Source organism: Chelonoidis abingdonii, chromosome 6 (assembly GCF_003597395.2).
Source record: "Chelonoidis abingdonii isolate Lonesome George chromosome 6, CheloAbing_2.0, whole genome shotgun sequence".
In the NCBI taxonomy this organism is placed as follows: Eukaryota; Metazoa; Chordata; order Testudines; family Testudinidae; genus Chelonoidis; species Chelonoidis abingdonii.
Window position 1 is genome coordinate 12,238,637 of NC_133774.1, and position 26,331 is coordinate 12,264,967.

Genomic DNA, 26,331 nt, shown 5'->3' on the forward strand with positions numbered 1-26,331 from the left:
CTGCACTGATGACTGTGTTTCAGCAGGGTGTTGTGTTCAGAGAATGGGAAAAGTTCAGCATCTGCTGAAGAGACCAGTACTGAGGTTTATCCATCATTAACTTTTTTTTCTCTCATACGAAAATGAACATGACAGGAGCCCAGTTTTCAAGCACAAGTGACAAAGCCATTCTAATCAACCTGGGCTGAGCTCAGCTCAAGAGATGCTGTGGGTGCAATTTCCACACTGAGGACAGCTGAACCCTGCATTTTTAGATCAGATCCAGTTGTCCATTTGAAGTGTCCCAGTGCCTGTCCAAACCTAGGATTTCAACATCCTGTTAAGACACCCCAAGTCTGTAGAGCACACCTACAGCATCTGTTGAGCTGAATTCAGCAGAGGTCAGTTAGAGTATGGGAATAGTATGGCTTTTAGGTGAGAAACTGCCACACAGGCTGTATTCACCCCCTCACTTAAACAGCATCAACTTCTGCTCTGTCTTCACAGGCCATGGGGAGGGAAGCAATCATTCCAAAGTCGCTGTCTATATGGAGACAGTCCATTTCTTCCTGATAAACTCCAGCAGCAAAGAGCAATCAGCTGAATGAGAGCTCAGCAAATTAAGCGGCTGAGTACTATTTCAAAGGGGAACATGAGCGGCATCAGAAGTTTTCCATCAGCTGTAATAACGCCAATTACTTTTGCCAGTTGCTGATTCCGCCATGATTTGTTTAGCTCAATCATGTTTCGGACTCTTGCCTGGACTGATGGGCTTTGTTTACTCTGAATGTTCATTTCCACGGTGCATCTCCCTCCCATCCCCTCTCTGTCTGTGCCAGGTTCATAGCTCAGAATATTCCTCCTCCTTTCTCTCTGGTCATTTCCCGCCTGGGTAGATTATCTCTGAGGGTGCTTGGGCTGCTTTGAGCAAATCCCCTTGTCTCATGCTTTTCTGTGGGGTGACTGAAAGCATTGCGGGCTGCAGCTTCTGGTGCTCCCTGGTACTGCCTGAATGCAGAGATGCCCAGAAAAATCCTCTTTATAGATTAACCAGTCCGTCCACAAATACGTAATTCCAATCGCCAGCCAAGGATCCTGGCCATTGCTGACAGGTGAACTCCTCACCATGTCAGAGCGATCACAGCCATGTATCTTAGGGAGGTTATGGAGGGCCAAAGGTTCCTCAGGGTCTGAAAACCTGACCAGTTAGGACAGTAGCCAGGCGGCTTGGTGTGTTGATCTAGGAGAGATAGAGAGATGAGAAGTAAATATTTCCCTCCCTCTCCTTGTGTGACTTTCCAGATGGCCAAGACACTGGGAGAAAATCTCTCTGTGGAAATTCAGCTGCAACCTCTCCTGCCTGTTTACATTTCAGTTGCCCGGGTGTGTCTGCAGCCACTTTGTACAAGAACAGGGATTCTTCTCTTGCTAATTGGGGAAGAGAGCTAATCAGGGGCATTTAAGGAGCGCATCTGTCTGATTGACAACTTGAATGCAAACTGCAGGGACAGCTAGCAGGGATCTGAAAAGCTGATTTAATTTCCCTTCAATTCCTTAGCCACTTCGGGTCAGGGCCATGGAGGGCCGAACTGCGGCTGCTTCTCTGCTCCTCCTGCCCTCTGCATGCGGTGGCTTTGCATGTCCTTTACCCTTGTGAACATGTGCCAGTGAAATCTCCTGTAGGAGCCATTAGAAACCCCACACATGCCAGCTTCTCTCCCCATTTTGGCTCGCTCCCACCTCCATGTCAGCCTTCACACCTGGGTCTTTTCATGCTGCTGACTGGCTGCAGTAAAGACTGCGTGTTTCCAGCAGGAGGCATACAGGGAGAGCTGTCAGGTTCATAACAGCAGCCTTCTAACTGTGGAGCATGGCAAGTACTGAAGCTGTGATGAACAGCAGAGAATTCATGCAGGGATAGTTTTTTTATTTATTTTTTTGAGAGGCACTTCAGGCTAATGCACTTGTTTTTACTCTGTCCTTTCTGCTGGAAACAGCAGGTCAGATCATTTGAACAGCTCTCTGAGAGGAGTGTAGTGGGGCTTGTCTCTGTGCAGTTCCTTGGGGAGAGGAGGAGACCCCAGAAACATGACTTAACGTGGGAAGTATCAAATAGCACCATTTGGACTATTTCAATTTCAATCTTGTGGATAACAAATATGTAGGTTGCTCTGCTTTGCCTCTGGAACCCGGCTCACCTCCTAGTCACCATGAATTGTTAAAGATCAGTTGGACTGGTTGTCAGTTCCTGCAATTTGTACCATACACAAAGAGAGAACAGGCAAACAGCTCATGGCTCTGTCCAGAGATGCAATAGGAAGCTTTAAGGGGCCGCATAGGTGGGATTTGAATGAAGGAGGGGACAAATGGAGTATGTTGGCTTCATTCTGTTCTTGTTTCTGCTAGTGTCACTCCCCTGGGCCTGATTCTCCACTGCCTGGCACCGTGGATAGTCATTTATGCTGGTGCAAAGTGGCACCAGAACAGAATTCTTCACTTGCATCTGACATCAGTAACCGTTTGCATCTGGTTTGCATTCACTCTTGCACAGGTGCAAATAAAATAAGCTGAAAGACCCATTTATCTTTGAGGTAAACTGAGGCACAGGAATGGGTTAAGTGACTTATCACTGGTCACACAGTTTGTCAGTGGCAGAGCCAAAAGTAGAATGCAGGAACCTCGACTCTCAATCTCCTGTTCTGGCTGCTAGACAACCCTGACTCCTACACATACATTGGGTACATTCATAGAATACAGTTGGTATCTTGCCATAATCTACAAAAAAAGCATTAGGTATTGTCCAAGAGTTGTATTGATTTGTGGATGCCTAAGGTGAAATACCTTTAAAAAGGGCCTGATTGTCAGGAAGTTCTGAACATTTTCCCTTTGAAAGTCAAACCCATTTAACATATCTCAGCTTGGAAACTCAAAATCACTAGTCTCTTCCGAAAAAACATCTCTCTTGTTACTCAACACTAAAGAGGGATAGGTCCAATGTTCTTGTTAAGATGTGTCAATATTATAACTGACCCTGCATTTTGTGATGGCAGAGGGATTACGAAGCTAGAGCATTCTTTGTTCGCATGGCTGTTCCTGTGTTTATATTTAGGGCATGCCTGTCTTCTGGTCACACTGTAATATTAGTCTTCAGAGTCTGATTGTTTTGTGGCTCTGTATCTACAGTTGAAGGCCACCACCACATGGTCTGTCTGGCAGGTGGTTTTCCCATTGTCGAATTCTAATCCTTTTCGGGGTCATACGTTGAATAATAACAGCATTTACCATAGGAAGTAAAGACAAGTTTGCCATTGGCCTCATTAGGGAGACTCACTGTTGTCTTACTGAGTAAAATGATCTTCAGTTCCCATCTGGATACATTGTCCCTGGCAGGGTAGGGGAAACTGGTCTGCTTTGAGCTCTGAAAAGATTTTGGTTATGTCAAACCTAGGAGAATTAGGAAGTATTTGTTGTCTCTTGCTTGAACCAAAACAATTCAGGATAGTTTTGAGCAATAGGGAAAGGAAGGACAATATCATTTTATGGGCTGGGAGGCAGTATGACTTACTGATTAGGCAGTATGACTTACTGGTTAGTGCATAGGCCTGGTGGACAGGAGACCAGGATTCTAAATTCAGTTATTGTCTTGCAGACATTTCTGTGTCTATTACATCTACGTTGGTTTGTAACATAAACTCTTTGTAGCGGTTTATGTGCCATTGCAGCCTGCGACCTTAAAAAGGCACCTGGTGATGATACCAGGTTCAGAGTTGCATGCTTAGTGACACACTTCACAGAGCGTCGCAAGACTAAATGAATTCATGTCTGTGAAACACCTTGTGATTCCCAGATGGGACAACACTAGGGAAATACCGAGTGCTATTATTGTAAAGATTTCACTTCACATGATTAGTCTAAAAGTACCTGGAAACAGGTGTGCTGCATGGGGCCAGCCCAAGGCGTGTGTAATGGGATCAGCATGTGCAGGGCAACGTGGCTGTGGGGATCAAGTGTCAGGGCACAACTTATTGCATCCCCCCTCCCCCAAACCCCAGCATGCTTCCCCTCTTCTAGTTCATGCTGCCACACTCCCTAGCAAGTTATATTGTAATAATGGCCATAGATGGGCCTCTCTCCTAATGGTCTGTTGGCTGCTAGATTGGGCCTTACCCCTGTTCCTATGCAGGGGCAATAATGGGTAGAGGAAGCTTCAAACACTCCCTTTCCTCACTCACTCAGTATATCTGCTCAGCACAGGGCAGGATGGAGTCCTCTGGGTGGTATTCACCCACAGTGCAAACCTGTGTCCTGTAGCCCTGCGACATAAGGGAAGTTATGGGCCCTGCATGTTTTACAGCAGAATAAAACCCAGAGACGGGTCATGTTTAACGTGCTGTCTCCCCTCCCTGTGGGGAAAGTATCAAACGCAATTAGGACAGCGAGGCCAGCTTGGAACTCTCTGGAGTTCATTACCTGTTTTTTTCCAGGTTTTGGGGGAGGGGGGGTTTGTACACTATGCACGTAATGTGTTAGGGCTTGTCTACACATTGCATGAGTATGTGACAGTGGGGTGTAAATTCTAGTCCGCACCAGCACGTCGTGCACTAACGAGGTCATATGAACCCTGCTGGCATGCACTGGAAGTTCTTTAATGCATGTTAACATAGTGTGTTTAGTGTGCACCAGCAGGGTCTGCACAGGGCAGTTAGTGCGCGACATGCTGGTGTGGACTAGAATTTACACTTCACTGCTGTGGACTAATGCACCACGTAGACAAACCCTTACGTTACACTCACAGGTACTGTTCAGCTCAGTAAATATTGAGTACTCTCAGTATCTGATTTAGAGGAAAGCTGGCATTTTGTTTCGGTCAAATTGACCTGTCTTGATATTGTGAATGAATGTGGTAGAAATATAGGAATTGCCAGCAGTCCATCTAATGCAGTATTGTCATGTCTCTGGCACGGGTCTGAGTGAGTATGGCAATCACTGTGTTTTTAGCACATGCCTTCACAATGGGGTGGCAAGTAAGTTGTAAGCTAGATCGGTTTAACTAAAACTGGCTGAATGTGGGTAACATTTTCTAAAGTGCCTAATGACTTAGCAGCCCAAATCCCATTTTCAAAACAGATTTAGCAGATTTTTAAAGACATGGGAATAAATGTTTTTCAAAATTCCCACTAGGTGTCTACCTGCATTTTAGTCACCTAAATACCTTTTAAAAATGGTTCCTAAATCACTTGGGTACACTTGAAAATTGTACTGTGTCTATTTTTTCCCCAGTATAATAAATAACGTATTTAATCTTCTGCCACCTTTTTCTAATGAACCTAGATAGAAGCACAGCGAAGGTGCCTTTGCTTGCTAACTATTCAGGAGATTTGGGAATAAATTAATAAATTAAACAGTGACCAGATGGTATTCACCCAATAGTTCTGAAGGAACCCAAATATGAAATACCAGAACAGCTGACAGTGATATGTCACCTATTGCTTAAATCAGTCTCTGTTCTACATTACTCCAGGATGGCTAATGTTATGCCGATTTTTTTTTTTAAAAGGCTCCGGGGCAATCTGGAAAATTACAGGCCAATAAGTCTGGCTTCAATATTAGGCAAATATGTTGAAACTGTAGTAAAGGACAGCATTATCAGACACATAGATGAACGTGATATGTTGGGGAAGAGTCAACATGGTTTTGCAAAGGGAAATCATGCCTCACCAGTCTATTAGAATTCTTGAAGGGGGTCAGCAAATATGTGGACAAGGGTGGTCCATAAGATATACTGTACTTTCAGAAAGCCTTTGACAAGATCTCTCACCAAAGACTGTTTGGAGGGAAGGTCCTCTCATGGTTAACTGGTTAAAAGATTGGAAACAAAGGGTAGGGATAAATGGTCAGTTTTCACAGTGGAGAGAGGTGAATAGCAGAGTCTTCCCAGGATCTGTACTGGGACCAGTGCTGTTCAACATGTTCATAAATGACCTGGAAAAAGGGATAAACAATCAGGTGGCAAAGTTTGCAGGTGATACAACATAAGTCAAGATAGTTAAGTCCAAAAATCACTGCAAAGCATTACAAAGGGATCTCACAAAAACGAGTGACTGAGCAACAAAATGTCACATGAAATTCAGCATTGATAAATGCCAAGTAATGCACACTGGAAAACATAATCTCAACTATGCATACAAAATGATGGGGCTTAAATTAGCTGTTACCACTCAAGAGAAGCAGCAAAGAGTCCTGTGGCACCTTATAGACTAACAGACATATTGGAGCATGAGCTTTCGTGAGTGAATACGTCTGTTAGCCTATAAGGTGTCACAGGACTCTTTGCTGCTTTTACAGATCCAGACTAACACGGCTACCCCTCTGATACTTGACACTCAAGAGAGAGATCTTGGCATCATCATGGATAGTTCTCTGAAAACATCTGCCCAATGTGCACATATACTAAAATTGGAACGACACAGAGAAGATTAGCATGGCCCCTGCGCAAGGATGACACACACATTCGTGAATCAGCCATCAAAAAAGCTCACAGGATGTTAGGAGCCATTAGGAAAAGGATAGATAACAACACAGAAGAATATCATAATGTCACTGTATAAATCCATGGTATATCCCCACCTTGAATACTGCATGCAGTTCTAGTTGCCTCATCTTAGAAAAAATATATTAGAATTGGAAAAAGTACAGAGAAGGGCAACAAAAATGATGAGGGGTATGGAACAGCTTCCATATGCGGAGAGATTAAAATGACCGGAACTGTTCATCTTAGAAAAGAGACAACTGAGGAGGGATGTGATACAGGTCTATAAAACCATTAATGGTGTAGAGAAAGTTAGTAAGAAAGTGTCATTTACCCCTTCATATAACACAAGAACCAGGGGTCACCCAGTGAAATGAATAGGCAGAGGATTTAAAAGAAACACCAGAAAGTGCTTCTTCACACGATGCAGTCAGCCTGTGGAACTGGTTGCTAGGGGATGTTGCAATGGCTAAAAGTAAAACTGGGTTCAAAAAAGAATTAGGTAGATTCATGGAAGAAAAGTCCATTGATGGCTGTTAGGCAAGATGGTCAGGGATGCAAGCCCATGCTTGGGGTATCCCTAACCTCTCACTACCAGAAGCAAGGACTGGATGAAGGGGTATGACACTCTCAATAATTGCCTGCTCTGTTCATTCCCTCTGAAGCATCAAGTCCTGGCAACTGTCAGAAGACAGGATACTGGGCTAGCTGGACCATTGGTCATACCCAGTGTGGCTGTTTGTATGTTCTTGAATTTCTTATTTCAGGAGCCTGCCAAAAGATAACTCACACACCAGTGGAAAGAACTGAAATTTTAGAACTACGTTTGCAGAATTCCCCAGTGTTGCTATCAGCAGCTTCTCAACCTGATCCATTCAGTTGGTTCTTTGATGTACAATTAAAGCTGGGAAAAAATAGCTTTGTGCAATATATAAATAGAAAAGAGGAGAGATAAAGGCAGCATTGAAGTCAGGCGTTGACAGCTTGGTATGTGAACATTAAAGCTTCATTCCACTATTTCTTCTTAAGAATGATTTTCTGAAAATGTCCACTCCTTTCCCTGTCCTGAACCCCAGAAAATTAATGCTTTATTTACCTTGAAGCCACTTTGTTCAGTTTAAATTGTACCTAATCTGCTGTTGCAACAAAAAATAATAATTATTTCTTCAGTAAAAGGGAGACTATTCTCTCAGACTGGATAGTGTACTTTTATTAGATTATTTTTCTCTTTATCCATATAAAAAATAACGTTCTTCCAGGAGGAAGCCATTAGATTTACCTATACTTACTGAAGAATAGTTGGCATTTGAAATCAAAGCCTCCTGCTTGTTGCAAAAGGTCATAGTGTGCAATGTTTCCACAAGCACCAGGGACGAAGCAATCAGGCACATTTTGATTAATCTGAGCAAGAGGTGAGATAATCCAAGCGAAGGCTAGTGATAGCGAACCTGTCTGCGCTCAGCATCCTGAAGATCTGTTTCTGATCCCATGCCACTTTTACACTGCTGTAACTCCATTCACCTCAGTGGAGTTTTTCCTGATTTACACCAACATGCAGATCAAATTCTGGCTCATGAGAATCTACCAGGAGCTGATGAAGAGGACCAGATGAGTCCCTTAGAACTGTAAGGAAATGTATTAGAAAGGACATGTTAAGAAAAAATGAAGAATGATCAGATGAATGGTATAAAAGACCATTTTAGCTTCTACCTTTAAAGAGATACTATAAAGAAAAAAAAATACATTAAAATATTTCAGTATTAGTAATCCCTGAGATTAACAACACTGGAATGATATCGGCAATCTCATCTACTTTTTTTTTTTTGGTTTCTTTCTCTCTCATGTATGTGTTTAATTCATCTTGGTTTTGCCTCTTTCACTTTTATTTCTAGTCAGTTTCATTTCCCAATTCCCCTGCCTTAGTGCAGTGCTATTGTATTTAGGTTCACAGCCCTGGAGGGGAGATTTAAATCCAAATAAATAATGTTTCTGCTGAATTATTCTTTAACTGTAGAAAAAACATTTCTATTTGCAAAGATTAGGGCTGTTTATTTAAGAGAGGAGCTGAAGTGGCATCTTGGAAGTGAAAACAATAAAGAATAGAAGTCTGTCAGGCCTACTACAAGTACCAGGAGAGCCCCAAGGGAAATTCAAAAGCAGTAAATTTAGAATTTATGAAATAAAATACTTTAAAAATTGGCAATTAACCTGTCAAGTATCAGAGGGGTAGCCATGTTAGTCTGGATTTGAAAAGCAGCAAAGAATCCTGTGGCACCTTATAGACTAACAGACGTTTTGGAGCATATGTTAGTCTATAAGGTGCCACAGGATTCTTTGCTGCTTTTACAATTAACCTGTGTGACTCTCTGCTGAAAGATAGTACTGGAACAAAGAACTTAATGGGATCCAAAAAGGAGTTGACATTTACAGACTCAATCCCGCAAGCTGCTTATTACGCTGGTCTTGATCCAATAAAAGGCTTAAGCATCTGCTTAATGACACTGAGTTTTCTCACGTGCTTAAAGTGAAGCATTTTCTAGAGCGCTTTATGGAAAACAAAAATACTTACAGTTACACTGACCAGGTTAAAATTTTCTACAGGATGTTGACATTCATGCTTCAGGAAAGAAGTCAGGCAACCACTGTCTGCTTGAGGTTAGTGAGAAACTTCCTTTCACACGTGTATCATTGAATAAGTGTCCATTCCGGGGTTTATATGTCTCCTTCTGAAGCATCCAGCATAGACCAGTGTTGGAAATGGGGTACTCTACTCGGCAAACTGTTATTCTGCTCCCATGAGGCAATTCCTACACTCCCCTTTCCCTGCAAATAGAGAATAACATCGTAACGAAGAGGCTCAGACAGGACACTAAGTAGAAAAGTGCCCTTGGTTGTTTTAAGCAGGAGAGAGACAGAGCTTGCCATTCAATCTATTTTGTGAAATGTCTCCTTGTGAATGTTCTTGCATTAAAACACATTGAGAGTCTCATGTTTATAATGGCTCTCCGTGGCTTGTGCAAAGACTGGATTAGTTTGTAAGGACTGTGGGGCAGGACACTGTCTTTTAGTTCTGTGTTTGTACAGCACCTAGCGCAGTGGTTTCCTGGTGAATGATTAGGGCTCCCAGGCACTACAGTAATACAAATACGTAATAATAATGATTAATCATTTCCAGTTTGTTGACCATCCCATTCCATCTCCAGAGGAGAAATGCAAACATTGAGCATTCTAGCCTGTATCCTGAACTTTCTGAAGACAAAAAGATGGTCAATTGGCCAAAGACTCCTACATTTAAAATGTTTCAGCAGACTACAGGGGGAGTTGCCATTTTTTTCTGAGGACGCCGACGTTTTGAGACTGCCTAGGTGCAAATGCATGTGGGTGCTGCAGTCACTACATAGGGATAAAGTGACAGTGACAAGTTGAACTCTGCAGTAATAAAGCATGAGGAGGGTTAGGCTGGGGGCTGAATTCATTTCTAGACATATATGCAAAGCAGTAATAAATGAGCTAGAGTTTATTATGGGGAGAGCATCAGGTCTTCCAGCTGCTCTCTTAGGACTGCAGGCCAAGATATTTAATTATGCCTCAGCATCCTCCTTGAACTAGATGATCACAGTTACACGTGAGTGCTGCGCCCCTCCAGAGCTCACTCTGACGCCTTCGCTTATAGAGACCCTGCTCTCTATAAAGGAGAGATCTGGGATAAAGTAAATGGAGGCTCTTTCAATATACAAAACTGTGGCAATTACAATTGTGATTTCCATAGGTGAACTAAATCTATCTAGTGCCAATCCCCAGGGTCTTTAGGCACCATATTCAAGAATTTTAAGCTTCAACATCATCCTAGTCTCTTCTCCACTGTCTGTCGGGTTGTATTCCATAGGTTGGCTTTCTCTGGGCTTGGAAGGGTATCTGTAGGTCAGGGTTTCTGCTAAAAAAAGACCTGTGCAAATAGATGTGCCTGGGATTGTGTTCTGTGAGATGATCCATATCAGACCTACTCTTTACTGAATGCTCGTTTTGGTCTTTGATTTCCTCCAGAATCTCTCAAATCCTTCTCTGATGGGAATTTCACATTCTTGTACTGGCCCATGCATTAAGAATGTTTTGTACAGTGCCTTGAAATACTAGGTGAGTGTTGAGTTCATCTTGGAATTATTATGATAAGTGCAGAGGCAGTTTTGATTAAGGGTCACAGCACTGGGAGTCAGGAGTCCTTGACCCTGTGGCTAGTTCTGAAAGTGACTCGGTGTGACCTTCAGCAAGTGATGTAACTTTTCTCTGTGTGAGTTTCTCCCTCTGTACGCTGCTACCTTTAGCGGTGTTTATAACCTAAGTGTTTTCTGGGTCTCTGGTGCAAAGTATAGAGAAAACTCCTGAACCCCATTTGTTTTAATGAGAGTTTGGCCTGAATGAAAACTCAAGGATTTGGCCCATTGCTGTTACTACCTATGTAACAGCTCACAGGTGGGAGTCAGTCCTAGTGATGCATTTTTTCTGTCAGTATTATCTTTTCCTTATTTTTCTATTATTATGCCTGTTAAACTTTGAATGGCCTCTAAAGAGGGTGAAACTGAGAGTTTCCTCAGTAAAGACTCACAGTAAAAAGGGTGAGGCGTTTTGAAATAACAAAGGCAGGGGTCGGCAACCTTTCAGAAGTGCTGTGCCGAGTCTTCATTTATTCATTCTAATTTAAGGTTTTGTGTGCCAGTAATACATTTTAATGTTTTTAGAAGGTCTTTTTCTCTAAGTCTATAATATAGAAATAAACTATTGTTGTATGTAAAATAAACAAGGTTTTTAAAATATTTAAGAAGCTTCATTTAAAATTAAACTAAAATGCAGAGCCCCCTGAACCGATGGCCAGGACCCGGGCAATGTGAGTGCCACTGAAAATCAGCTCACGTGCCACCTTCGGCATGCGTGCCATAGGTTGCCTACCCCTGAACTAAGGCAATGACCACACATTCCCTTGCACTAGAGACAAAGCCCCTAAGCAGGGCAGGTGAGGATGTTCAGTGGCTGGCTCGAAGACAAGATTATAAGGCCGGAAGGGACCACTGTGACCATCTAGTCTGACTTCCTGTACAACACAGGCCACAGAACTTCCCTGAATTAATTCCTGTCTGAACCAGAACATAACTTTTTGAAAAGCATCTATACTGGTTTTAAAATGTTCCAGTGATGGAGAATCTACCACATTGGTAAGTTGTTCTAATGGTTAATTACCCCTACTGTTAAAATGTGTGTCTACCTTTGTGTACCTTCAACTTCCAACCATTAGAGCTTGTTATATCTTTGTTTGCTAGACTTAAGGGCCCATTATCAATTTTTTCTTCACCATGTAGGTAGTTGTAGTTGCCTCTTAATCTTCTGTTTGTTCAGCAAAACAGATTGAAAATAGACGCTTTGGGTCTATTGCTGTAAATCTTATTCTCCAGTCCTTAAACATTCTTGTGGCTCTTCTCTGAACCTTCTTCAGTTTATCAACACCCTTCTTGAGCCTCCCTGGCACCTAGTCCTATGCTGGACCACTAAAATTACACCCTTCATTCTCTCTTTCTCTTTCTTGCTTGCATGACTGGTAGCTAGGGTCACCAGACAGCAAATGTGAAAAATCGGGACAGGGGGTGAGGGGTAATAGGAGCCTATAAAAGAAAAAGATCCAAAAATCGGGACATCTGTTCACCCTACTGGTACCTGAGCTGATGAATACAAAGAAGACTGACTCTCCATTGCTTTGCATGTAATATAACCACTTACACTGTTTCACTTGCATGACCCTTTATGCTAATATAAAGCAAGTGCAAAGCAATGAAGAGCTGGGCCCATGGTATGACCTTTGCCCAATATATTTTTCAAAAGGCATTTCAATGAAGTGTAGCAATCCTGCTTCTCACAACTGTGATGGTGACTGGCACCTTCCATTGAATACACTGGGCCATGTTGCAGGTCAGGAGGTGTTGACATGAATAGCCGTGGTGGAGGAGGTAATAGGTAATGGCCCCAGGTGTCTCATGAGTTACAAAGAGGCCTCAGTGGAGGAGGAGTAAGAGTGGTATGTGGCCATTGGTTTCTGTGTTTGACTGTCCTGAAAAATAAATGTGCTGGTTTAATTGATTAGCTTTGTGAAAGTGGGTCCATTTCTGCTGGGAAAGCTCTACATTCTACTCACCCTGTGACAGCTTTATTATGCCCTTCTCTAGCACACAGGAAAATCTGGCCCTGAATGACACAAGGGATGTGCTTCTACTAGAGCTGTGTAGCTCATTAGTCACAAGACACCAGACCTGGTAGCACAATTTAGGAATGCAGGTATTTGGGACTCCTCTGGAAAGACCCTGCTGAAAGATCTCCAGGGCATACTGTACTAAGCATAAGCCACCCACCCCTCGGGTTTGGAAGAGAGCAAATTCCTTCCAGGATTATAGGATTAAGAAGCTGAAAAGTGATTCAAATTCTTCATTAAACAGAAAAGGAGAGACATGAGGGGAAGCTCTTCAATGCATGCATCACTCAATGTGTTTTCCTTGTAATTAGAGGAAGTTATTGAAAAATATTTTAGGGGATTAAATTCTCAGCGGATATGTGCCGGTCAAATAACATGAGAGTCTGCATTCTTCCAAGTAATCAATGGAGTGACTTGAATGGCGGGGTTCAAAAGGACACAATTATTGCTAAAGTGCCACTGTAATGGTATGTACTGTACTGTACAGCAGATGGGCAAGCCTGAGGGTTTCCCAGCAGGGAAACTCTGCTGTATTTGAAAAAACAAAGCCCTTGAGGTTCACATGTGGGGTTTTCCACAGAGGGTTGAAATCTGAGCCAGGCCATTTCCTGATCCTCCTGGAAAGAGATGCTCCTGATTTCATGAGCCAGTGCTGGTTTAGGAACTGAGTAGTGCTTCGCTCTCTTACAAGAAAAAGTGGGGAAAGAAGAGAAACTGTGGGAGGTAAAGATGAAAGACGAGAGGATACGTCTACACAGCAAAAAACAAACCAAACTCCTGCAGCAGCGAGGCTCAGAACCTCAGTCAACAGACTTAGGCGCACAGGGCTCATGCTGCAGGACTAAAATAGCAGTGTAGATGTTTGGGCTTGGGCTGGAACCCAGGCTCCAAGATCCCTCCCATCCCTCGGTTGCAGACCCTGGGTTTCAGACCCTGGGTGGTAGTCAAAGCCTGAAGGTCTACCATGCTATTTTTAGCCCTGCAGCTTGAGCTCCGCTGACCCAAGCCAGTTGTCCTGAGCTGTGAGAATACGTCTACTCGGCAAAGAAAAAAATGCAGGTGCCTCGCGCCAGCAGACTCAGGCTCATGGGGCGGGGCTATTTCATTTCTGTATAGATTTTTGGGCTTGAGACCTCTGGGACCTTTGCATCTCTCAGGGCCCTAGAGCCCAGCCCAGAAGTCTACACTGCCTTACAGCTCGAGCTCTACCGGTTTTTCTTTGCTATGTCGACATACCCTGAGACTTGCTGCCACAGTTTTGTTTTTTGTTTGTTTGTTTGCGGAGTGGGACAAAGACAACAAAAGAGGGAGAATTCCTGTGTAAAGAGGTCAAACTTTCCTCTCCCCCCCTTTCCTTAGAGGCTTCATTATAACTGATGAGGTGATGATGTTCTGCTCCTGTAATGAAGTCTTTAACTCAGTGCATATTGGGCCTACTCTTTGTAACACGGTTCCTACCAAATCAGGTGTAACATGTGTTTTGTATTTACTTCTCTAACAGTAATATTTATCTGTCCAGTGTCCTTCCCATTATTTCAGCCTTCTCCACAGCTTGGAGTACTCTCCCAAATGCATGTCTCTTGAGGCTAAAAGGTAGCTCACTGAACTAGCATCTGCCTCTCCTGGTGTTCATACTGGAGGAAGTATGGTACAGCGGGTAGAGCCGGGAAAGGGAGTTAAGGACTCCAGTGCACCTCCTCTCCTGCAGCAGACTATACAAATCCTTTCTTACGGGGTGGGGGGAGATTCAGATGGCTGGAGTCAGATCCTCCTGTTAGTTACATCATGGCTCCAGCGTTTTTGCCACCCCAAGCAGCGGAAAAAGAAAAAAAAAGCCACGATCGGCGGCAGCTCTACCGCCGCTGCTTTGTTCTTCGGTGGCAATTCGGCAGCCGGTCCTTCCGTCCGAGAGGGACTGAGGGACCTGCTGCTGAATTGCCCCCTAAGAGCTGGACGTGCTGCCCCTCTTCGTTGGCAGCCCCAAGCCCCTGCTTCTTGCGCTGGTGCCTGGAGCCAGCCCTAGTTACGTGCACATGAATGAGTTCAAAAGACAGATACCCTTGTCTGAGGGGAGATCGTAGCTCTAAGATTCTGTCCCTGAGTTGGCTGAAATCCTTCTGTGTGTCCATGAGGATGTCATATCACCTGTCTCAGCCTCCTCCTTGTGAAGTGGGGCTAACTCTTATCCTCCCAGGAGTGTATGAGGGTTAGTTAATTTTTTAATTTTTGTCCAGTGTTTTGAGATCTTCAGATGAAAGTTCATCTAACTACATTGAGAATAGGCATTTTTTACGTGTTATAGGGATGTTCTGTTATGTCCCTCATGAGTTTGTGTCCCGAGGTTGAGCCCCTGTCAATATATGCTAGAGCTGGTTGGAAAATGGGTTTTTCTCCCCTTAGTGGAAAATTTTGGCTTTTTGACATCCACCTCTTTTTTTTTTTTTCTTGCAGTTTGGTCAAAAACCAAAATGAATGTTTCTGTCTGCTAGCTCCAACCCAAGAACAGCTAAGGATCAATAATGTTTCAGCAGTTTTAACTGCCTCTGTAATGCTTGTATGATTGGTTTCACACTCACCAAGGAGGTAGCCTTAAAGTAAGTGTGACTCCCAGCTACAGGAGTGGATGGGCATCTGCTGACTAGGCTCTGAATTGCTTTTCCCATCATGTCTTGATGATTAAGAGGGAGCTTAGAGTGGTCTGTGAGTGGCTGAATCAACTCAGGGCCAAAGAAGGAAGGTTGGTCCAGTAACTAGGACGTTAGCCTGGCACCTGGGTTCAATTCTCTATTCTTCCACAGACTTCTTCTGTGACTTTGGTCAAATCAGTTTCTCTGTGCCTCAGGTTCTCTTCTGCAAAATGAGGGTAAAAATATGTTCTTACCTTATGGATATGTTGTGAAGTTAACTGCATTAGAGATTCAGGTGCTCTGTTACTATTAATGATGCTTTTTATAAACAACTCACAAAATCATCCAAAGCACAGAACTTGGTGGAGGTGGTGGTGGTGGTGAGGGACTTTAACTACCCAGGCATCTGTTGGGAAAATAACACAGCAGGTCACAGATTATCCAACAAGTTCTCAGAATATATTGGAGATATTTTTTTTTAATTTCAGAAGGTAGAGGGAGGGAGGGTGGAACTGGTTGAGAATTTGAAATTGGAAGGCATTTGAGTGAAAGTGATTATGAAATGAAAGAGGTCATAATTCTAAGGAATGTTAGGAGGGAAAACAGCACAATACAGATAATGGATTTCAAGAAGGCAGACAAACAACTAGAAGATAACAAGGTGATAAGTAACAGTCGGCATGGATTGGTCAAGAACAAATCATACCAAACACATGTAATTGCTTTCTTTAACAGGGTAACAAGTCTTGTGGATGGGGGGAAGTGGTAGATGTGGTATGTCTTGACTTTAGTAAGGCTTTTGATAGTGTCTCGCATGACCCTCTCATAAACTAGGGAAATACAATCTAGATGGAGCTATTAAAAGGTGGGCACATAACTGGTTGGAAAAACATTCCCGGAGTGTAGTTATCACTGGTTCATAATAAAGCTGGAAGGGCATATCAAGTAGAGTCCCGCAGGGATTAGTTCTAGGTCCGTTTCTGTTCAATATCTTCATCAGTGATTTAGATAATGGCATAGAGAGTACACTTATAAAGTTATACCAATCTGGGATGGGGACAAATTGGAGAAAGTCCAGAAAAGAGCAATAAAAAAATGAATGTGCAACTCTCACTAGATATTAAAAACAGTAAGGCATTGATTCAAGCAGAACCAACTATCCATTGTAGTAATAACAAAAGCAAAACTGCAGTTGTGGTTGATTCTTAATATTAAATGTGCCCACTGCATCATAGCAAACGGCTTAATGTACAGATGGCAATGTCTTCGTATAATGCTAGGCAAGCTTAACAGAAATCCGCCAAATTCCACAGCATCATCTAGAGTCAAATGCACAGCGTCATCTGATGACCTAATATGTCTGGAGAAATCATCTTTGCTAGTTATTCATTGCTGTGGATAAAATGTGTCCAGTAAGTTTTTTTTTTTTCCCTGAAGTGTCTCACCACCTCTCCCCAGAATGCATTCCACGTCCCCCACAGAGGGTCCCACCTTCCAGTTTGACAACCTCTGTTCTAAATAATACTTAGTCCTGCCTTGAGTGCAGGGGTTTGGACTAGAAGACCTCTCAAGGTCTCTTCTAGTCCTACGATTCTATGATTCTGTGGTAATGGGGACTTCAAGTGCTTGTCTACATTACCCACTGGATCAATGGGCAGGGATCAATCCAGTGGGGGTCGATTTATCACGTCTAGTCTAGATGCGATAAATCGACTGCAAAGCACTCTCCTCAGGGCGAGGATCGCAGTTGATGGGAGAGCGTCAGCCATCGACTTACCACAGTGAAGACACCGTGGTAAGTAGATCTAGATTGATTCCCCCTCCTCCCCCAGTGTAGACTAGGCCTAGAAATACCTAAGGTAAGGCCATCTAAAGATTGAAGTCACAATCAGTCACTTGCATTGGTTGTGTCTAAAGCAAACTGTGTTTCTAGGTTGCATTTAGTGAGTCACTTTAGTTCTTTTTATGAGTCCACTAGGCACACTGGCCATGTTTTTAGGAAGTTTGAGCTACAGTCTCATCTGATGCAAATTGAAATAAATGGAGCTATGCCAATTTCACTCCAACTAAGGATCTGCTTTATCTTATCCATTATTTAAATACTTTTGCACTCTGTCCATGAATTCCAGACACTAATTATTAGGGCTTAAGGCAATTTATAACTGCTGGAAATCAGGATGAGACCTAATGTGTGGGGGTAGATTACCCTATGTCTGCCCACAGTGAGGTTATTACACCTTCCTCTGGGCACTGTCAGAGTCAGGATACTAGACTTAGGTGGATCTTGGCTCTGATCCACTCTGGCAATTCATAAATTGTAAGGCCTTCATAATTCCTATGTTCCTATCATGACTAGAATTGTGAAATTTGGATGTCCGTACCATAGTTATCAACTTGATTTCATGTTTAGGCACTTGAATAAACAGAAGCTGATTTTTCAGTTATCTAGCGCGTACACCTCCAAATCCTGAAGGCAATTAGAGTTTTGCATAAGCCAGTCATTTTTATTTTGGCACTTCCATATGGAATTTAGTTTCTGATTTTAAACACTCAGGGTTGACAATGACTGAGCTCTTGCTTTGCCTTTTGGCGTGGATACTGCTTCCCCAAATCAACCAATCGAATGCATACATCTTTTCATCCCTGGAAGAGGAAAGCTAAATCAACTGCACACACCAGCATGCCAATTTCCTGCTGGCCTGTTGTTTATCACTCTATCACATCTCGTGTCCATATGGAAGGCTGAACTGGTCCTCAGGGTGCACTATTTTTAATAACTATGGGCTATGGATTGTGCATGTTGTCATTTGCAAAACCGCAGTCTAGGGCTGCTTTGCATGGTGCCATGCAAAGTCAATAGGTGTTGAAAGTTAACAGAATAGATACAAAATGGTCTCTGGTTCCAATCCCAGATCTGGCCACTATACAAGTTGATGAACAATATGTGAGCTTAAGTATTTTTTTTTTTAAGCCTTGCAATTGTGAGTATTGAAATAATAAATGAGATGCGGGGTTGTTCTTTTATTATTTATTTCCATTTTATTTTTTTCATTGGCTCCACCAACCTTGTTAAGCAAATATCGAGTTGCAAAATAGCAGCTCCTTTGTCATAGGACTTCGAAGGACATCGCAAAAAATACATTTGCCAAAGAAAAAAGGCTGTCAGAGAGCAAATATTGAATTGCTTTGCTTCTTTTCTTCTTTGCGTGAAGGTACTTGACAAATCTAATCCAAAGCTGTTAATGTTGTAGTAAAGTCAGTAAAGTAGTTGGAGAGGAAATTCGCTGGGGCATCATGATTTCACATCCCTTTTATAATTTCTTCTCCTGGAGAGATTGCTTTTTTTTTTTTTTTTTTTGAGACAAAAGGCATTGAAATAGACCAACCTGTCCAGCAACCCAAAAGAATTATTCAATACATTTCACGTTGGAGAGTTTGATATACAAAGAAATTACCCACAGAAAGCAGCCGTTGAAATGAAAAAGGCAGAACAAGAACCAATGGCTGGAAGTTAAAGCCAGACAAATTCAAATCAGAAGTAAGGCACAAATAATTTACAGTGAGGGTGTAATAAGCCTCTTTCCCAAATCTGGACCTTAGCGTCCAAAATCTGGGTGCTTAGCTTGAACCTCCAAGCTTAATTACCAGCTTGGATCTTATCTCGCTGCCACCATCCAAAATTTCCAGGGTTTTGGCCCCCTCTGGTCTCCCCAAACCTTCCCTGGAGAGACCCCCAAGACCCAGAAGCTCTGAGTCTTACCGGCAAGGGAAATACTCCACTTCCCTTCCCCCTCCCTCTCCCACCCAGACTTTCCTCTCTGGGCTAACTTGAGAGTATTGATGCAATCTCTTTACATCACAATACCAAGAAGCCTGTCCCCTCTCTTCCACAAAGAGACAAACCTCAAACACAAGGAAACAGAGATGATTTTATCTCTCTTTCCCCCTCCCACCAATTCCCTGGTGCTGCCGAGCTTATCCTGAGAGAAAAACTCAAACAAGACTTAAAAAGAAAGCTTTATATAAAAAAAAAAAAAGAAAAAGACATAAGAATATAAACTCTGTATCAAGATGACAATACAGGGCTATTGCTTATAAGAAAATATGAATAAACAGTCTGATTCAAAAAGATATCCAATTTGAAACATTCCAGCAACTCCACACATGTAAATACAAAATACAATATAAACCTATTGCTTTTCCTTTTGTACTCACAACTTGGGAACAGAAGGGTAGAAAGAAGCTTGGAGATAGAAAAAAAAAAATCTTCCCTCATAGCCGAGAGAAAACAAACAGGCAGAACAAAGACAAAACACACCCAGAAGTTCCCTCCCTCACTTTGAAAAATCCGGTTTCCTGATTGGTCCTCTGGTCAGGTGTTTGGTTCCCTTTGTTAACCCTTTACAGGTAAAAGAAACATTAACCCTTAGCTATCTATTTATGACAGAGGGGGATTAACTATTGCAACAAACTACCAAGGCTAGTGGTGGATTCGCCATCTCTTGATGTCTTCAAATCTGAATGCCTTTCTGGAAGAGATGCTTTAGCCAAACACAAGCTATTGGGCCTAAAACAGGGGTAATGGGATGAAATTCTCTGGCCTGTGTTATGCAGTGGTCAGACTATGTGGTCCTTCAAAATCTAGGTGTCAGAGGGGTGCTGTCTCAGTAGCTGTATAGCCCAATCCTGCAAACTCGGTGGATGTGGTTCACTATTGCCCAGCACCTTTAGGAGGCATCGATACCAATGCAAAATACAAATACTACCAGATCAGAATAGTATTTTTTTTTTTAACCCTCCCTTTGCAGGTGCAGAGCAGCAGTGTCACGTGCTCTGGTTGCTAAGCACAGGTAGCATATTACTATGAGCACTTCTGTTGTAGACAGTGAGACTAATCGTGGTAATAAATGCTAGGCTTGGTAGTGTTAACAGGATCAGTTCCTTGGAGACCATCTGCATTGCAAAATCCCAAGAAAGGGGAAACTGACAAAGGAAAGTATATGCAGCACAAGTGCAATGTTTGGAGCTATATCAGGAGTTTTTGTCTATCTTCCTCCCTTAGCAATCAGTGGTAGGAGCAAAATTCCTGCCCAGATAGGTGGCAGTCTCGTGGTTGAATCTCTTTGCATTGGGAACTGCTGAAACCTCAATGGGTGCCCTAATAATCTGAGCACAGGACTGTGCTCCAGGAACTCCAGTGTTCTAACTCTGCAGGCAGTTCTACGCTACGGGGCTAAGTCGACCTAAGTTATGCAACTCCAGCTACATGAATAATGTAGCTGGAGTTGACGTACCTTAGGTCAACTTATTGCGGTGTCTACACCGCTCTGGGTCTACGGGAGAGCAATTGGGGGTTGATTTAGCGGATCTTCACTAGACTCGCTAAATCGACCCCTGGTGAATCGATCGCCACCGGTCAATCCCCTGGTAAGTGAAGACAAACCCTGACTCCCTCTCAGCCAGACTTGCCCCCTCTTTGGTGACTTTGAGTACACTCTGCAAGCAGTGTACCTGAAATCAAGGGTCAGGAACCAGTTAGTGAGTAAAAGTAGCAGAATGGTTCTTTGGGAGGATGAAGATTAATGAGGTGACGTTTATAAAGAGCTTTGAAGAGGGTTTATTTTTTTCTGTTACTTTGTATAATGCCTTCCACCCGGGGAAAAGACCTTTTTGAGAATAAAGATGCAACTCTGTTAACCAGGCATCCCCAAATATTGCAAACCTTCCGCTAAAAAATCTCATGCCTTTAATTGTTAGGAGGAAACCTGTTGCACTTGACAGAGTCATTTGTAATCATTGCCAATGTGCCGCAGTTCTGCACCGCCAACCAGGGCCTGATGTATTTTACTTTCTTCCCTTTCTTTGGGGGATTATACCTATTGTGATTTTAACCTTGTAAATTTCCTTGCTCCAGGAGGATTAAGCTCCAGTTGTTTTCTTGCTAGCAGCAAGTATCATTTGCAGACTAAGAAATATGATTTTCTCCTTTTAAAAATGGCTCTGACCTTTTTTTTTTTTTTAACTACAAACAATGGAGTTCAGAGAAAATCCAGTGAAATATGGACTTTGGAGTCTTTGTGCTTTCTGATGTGAAACAGGCCTGACTAATGCATTCAGTTCCTCATCAGTTGTGAAAGAAATGTCTAAAGTTTCATAATATTGTATCAGTTGCACAAACAACTTGTCCTTTAATCTAGGTGCTTAAATCCTGCATTTGGCTTTAGTGAAGCTTAGCTACATTTCATGCGCTGATAGGTTTTACTCTTTTGGGGGAAGGGTAGAGAATGAACTTCAGTTTCAGGTTTTGATATGATTCAAATAACTTTGTTTCAGATGCTTTAATCCCACATGCTCCTGGGCAATTAATGTTTCCATATAGTTTTGATTTCCCTGCGTAAAGGTTTTTTTCTATATGATGTAGAGGCCTATGAATCAGAAAATAATTTCTAGACTTCCTTTGATTTCCGTTCCGGTTCGGGGTTGCTTTTTGTTTTCATTTTGAACTTAGGTGGGGAAGCCGTGTAGAAGATTGTGTGTATATGCATGAATTAAATAATCATAATAATACTTTGCACTTCTGTAGCTTCTGTCATCCAATGAGCTCAAAGTTCTTAGCACTAGTAATTTTTTTACAACTGACCTATCAGATATGTAAGTAAATTATATCAGTGGTACCCAGCCTTATTACAGAGGAGGGCCCCATAAACCTAAGCACAACTTTGTATGGGCCAACAGACTCTACAGGTTTTAATAAGATTGATATTTTAAGTTCAGCTTGTTTTGTATGTATTTACACATATTTTTTCTATGTACAATATTAGCTATTTAAAAACAAAGAAAGAAATCCAATGCATGAAATGTGTATCAGAATGATAGAAAACAGGAGAAAAAAAACAAACAAAAGTATTGTATCTGGGACTGACTGCAGCTAATTTGCGCATATCCAAAGGCATTTTCCTGATGTTTTATAGGAACAATCACTAAGTAAGTACCTGTTGAATTGGTCTGGTTAGCCTACAGCTGAGCTGTGAACGCAGAGAGTTATTATTCGCGGGCTTGACAACATTTTATTTATTAAACCCATTTTTATGGCATTTTCTGATACTTCCTTGTGTAAACTAAAATGATGTAAACGTGACAACAAAACACTAATGAATTGACTATTTGTATTGAAGAGGGCCGTGAGCCTTATGAAATGCTCAGGTGGGCCTGGTACGGCCCACAGGCTATAGGTTGAGCACTCCTGAATTATATTACCCCCTTGTGGGGAAAGTTAGCTCTAAGTAACAGCTGTGGGGCCACACAACTAGTGGGCGATGGAGCTAGAAGTAGAACCCATTTTCTGGGCCCTGTGCTATAACCATTAGTCCATACTTTTTCCTTTGTTCTCACCTCTTGCCTTGAGATTGAAGGCTGCATTGTGCTCAGTCCTGTGTTTGCACATACAGCCCACAGCTCAGTGTACCTGATTCACAGAAAACAGGAGTCGCTGCAGCTCCTAGCAAGAGGGGGACAGTTCTTCAGCACAAGCTGGAGAAGCCTATTCTCTTACCCCTTGAGGACATGGGTTCAATCCCTACTGATGACTAGGATGATGGTCATTACATATTGCAGGGTAGCAGAGGACACGACACAGGGAACCTCTCTCATACCTGTGCCTTTATAAAAGGGTTTAGAAGAATCTGGTTGGGGAATGCAGATATGTAGGGGCCCTTGTCGATGCTGTTATCCAAAGACTGAGTGACCATGGCTGTCCAGCTTCATAGAAGCACCCGTTGCAAGAAGGGCGGAGCTGTCACTGCAACTTGTTCTCCTCAGGAGAACCCAAGCAGAATTGTGGCTGAGTCAGTCTGACTTTCTGCTGCAGTGCTGCCCCTCCAGTTGGCTAGAAAAAGGCAAAATCCAGCCCATAAGCTGCCGAAGAGTAAATATTAGCTAAACCTTTGCAACACTTCACATCTTCCAGGCAGTATCAACTGTCAAAGTGAGGTTGGGTAGACACCTTCACTTGGAGATGGGGCAGACTTGACTCTGTTTTTGTCCTTGAGCCATCCTTGATAGAGGATCAGTCTTGTTACAACCCCTGCTCGGGGGATGGACTGAGTAGCCTGCTTCAGTGTCCTTTCTGACTCAACGATGTGAGGAATTACTGAATGCCTTCCTTACCATGTGGCCCTTTTACGGTGTCACTGCCAGTGTCTCAAATGCGGCACGCCAGACACCACAGAAATGAGGCTTGACATCTGCAGTGACAGAAGTTCTAAGAATACAGGGAAATGCAACAAACTGAAACTTTCGGGGAAGGTGTTTTTCCTTTTTTTAAATCTTTTAAACCTCTTATTGCCATAACGTGCTGTATGTTTGTGCGCATTTCCCCTCTCTTCAGAACCGGCCGTATCGACTCTGCATTAATCATTAATTGCCCAACCTGAAACATATCTTGTGTGCAGACATTCTTGGCAGAGAACAGCAGAAAGGGGAATCAGTGTTTTATTTATTCTTTATTTACTTGATTATTTTTTTTCCAAACAAGTCAGAAGCTATTGATTTACTTGTCTCCTGTTTCTGACTCCTTTTATACTCCCCAAAGTGGAAATTATGTAAGATGTCTGCAGGTAAAAAGGATAATAAGTTATACATTGACATCACGTCTTTCATCCAGAAGAGTCACAGAGCATGGAACCCAATTCTGTTCCCATCTCTCTCTGTGTTGCTACATAACTATGGATAGATAGGTAGATAAAGTTCTATGTATATTTTCTGAAGCATGACTGGATTTTTTTATTTTATTTTTTTTTTTTTGCTTAAATTTTCTCCCCCAAAAATCCAAGCTGAGTGAGAGGCTGAATAGGGAGAGGTTAAAATTCATCAAAGGCATGAAAACAGTGGGGTATAATGGAAAAACTGATAGGGAACCTTAACTACTGGCATTGCTACTGCTCTGTCTATAATTATAAACAGATGTGGTAGATATGGATGAGCTGCTATGTAGATAGGGATGGGACAGATAGATACTGATGGATAGTTAAATCCTTGAGGTTTTTATATACATTTCTATTCGTAATGGTAATCACATGACTAATTTCTAGATTGGTGTTATTTCTCTGGAACAGAAGGACTCCAGAGATTTCAGATGGATTGAGATTTTGGACACTCCAATGTTCAGGATAGAGAGTGATTAACTTGAGGGAGCTTCAGTTGTATGCGATATTGTCATCTGGATCTAGATTCATATTCTAAAAGTAGCCCCTTCAAAATTCAGAGGTGTTCAGAGCCTAGGGGGAGTTGCTTGGGCCTACTGCTAATTAAAATGCAGCATGAGTTACCATTCGTTCTTTGAAAAATGTTTCAGGAAATAAACTTTAAAGAACATCTAAGTGTTTGGGGGTTGTTGTTTTCTTTTTTCTCCCCTTGGACTGAACAACCTAAAAGTTCCTGAAACAATTTTGCTCAGATTTTCCCAGAAAAATCACCTTTGGGCTCAAGGTAGTGGTGAACAATTTTAGCCCCAAAGTAATTTATCTGAGGAAGTTAAGTTAAGGAACTGGAAAAAAAGGAGCTAAGAATGGGAGTTGGAACCAGAAAGTACTATAATGTTTTGTGAGGCCATATGACATAGAAGAGCAATGCAATTTTGTGCTTTGACTTGGCATAGTGGTCAGCGTGGTGAGCTGCGATTCAGGAGATCTATCTTATATTCCTGGCTTTGCTGCTCTGCTGGGTGACTGTAGACGAGCCATTTCACTGCTCGGTGCCTCAGTTTACCCATCTGTAAAATGGAGGTAATGATACTGACCTCTGTTGTTAAAGCTCTTTGAGATCCGTTGATTCCATGGCCAGCAGGGACCATTGGGATTGTGTAGTCTGACCTCCTGTGTCACGTGTGATGATGCTTGCACACAAGTATTGAAAATCACTTTCTTCTTTCATTTCTTCATGTCCTGTAATCCTCCCCGTGCTGCTCCGAATACACTTTGTCACCAGGTTGCTTTAGAACCATGCACCATGTGAGCCGTCTTTGGTGTGTCCAAACCAAACTTAACCATACATTTCGAGCCATGCCACTCTGTGATGTGATCCTCTCATCTCACTAGGGCTCTCATCCAAGCCCACCAATGTCAATGGAAAGACTCATTGAGTGGACTTTGGATCAGGCTCAAGATGCACCACATTGGGCTGCATGAGTATTTGGACAGGAGACTTCTGAGGGAAAACTCTGCAAAAGAGGGTGATGATCATTGTACCACTTTACAAGGGCACAGGAGAGACGAGCTGACTTGTCTCTCGTCACACAGCAGATCACGGTCACTGTTCAATACCCAATCCCCAGGACTACAGTGGCTCACTGTTGCTATAAGCTATTCAGCAGCTGCTGGCTGCTTTTCACTTAAGTGGTGGTGAAATTATTCCTGTGTGCCTTTCAGTTTCAAAAGTGCTTTGGAGTGCTCTAAATATGCATTGTGATAGAACTCATGTATGGATTGGATCTGTGCACTGGCGTCCTGGACATATCAATACCTAACCTAGCCCACAGTAAATTCACTACCTTGCTCTATGGAGCAGTAATGTTGGAACCAGATGGCACAAGAAAGAGTGGTATTGTCGTTACTATAGTTCTTTTTGCCTCTTTAGATTGCAGTCTCCGAATACTGTAGCCACAGGCTGCAGAGAAGCAGTTCTGTTCCCATTTCCTTCTAAAGAGAAAACAGGTCATCTCCAATTGCTGGCGACTGATACTCTTGCCCTTTCCGGGTGGTGCTGTTAGGAGGGCATGTTTGTATTTTCATCCAGAGATGAATTTTTTTGACAGTGTCAGTTCCTCAGTGGGATGATAACCTGTTCTTTCCCCACTGAAGACTCAAACCTACATCAGGCTGCCACTTTTGAGATTTATGTTCATGGGCTATTAAAAATGCACATGGAAAATCAGCAGCATGGAGATCAGATCAGCTGATCTGGGCCCC

The 26,331-nt window shown here is 42.5% G+C and overlaps 1 protein-coding gene and 1 non-coding gene across 2 annotated transcripts in view; both read left to right on the plus strand.

The window, feature by feature from the left end:
• SETBP1 (SET binding protein 1) overlaps positions 1 to 26,331 on the plus strand; it is a 316,798-nt gene that overhangs the window by 164,222 nt on the left and 126,245 nt on the right. The window lies entirely within an intron of this gene.
• Positions 6,410 to 6,512, plus strand: LOC116817669 (U6 spliceosomal RNA). Its single transcript, XR_004371987.1, has one exon. It is a non-coding gene; the product is annotated as a U6 spliceosomal RNA (small nuclear RNA).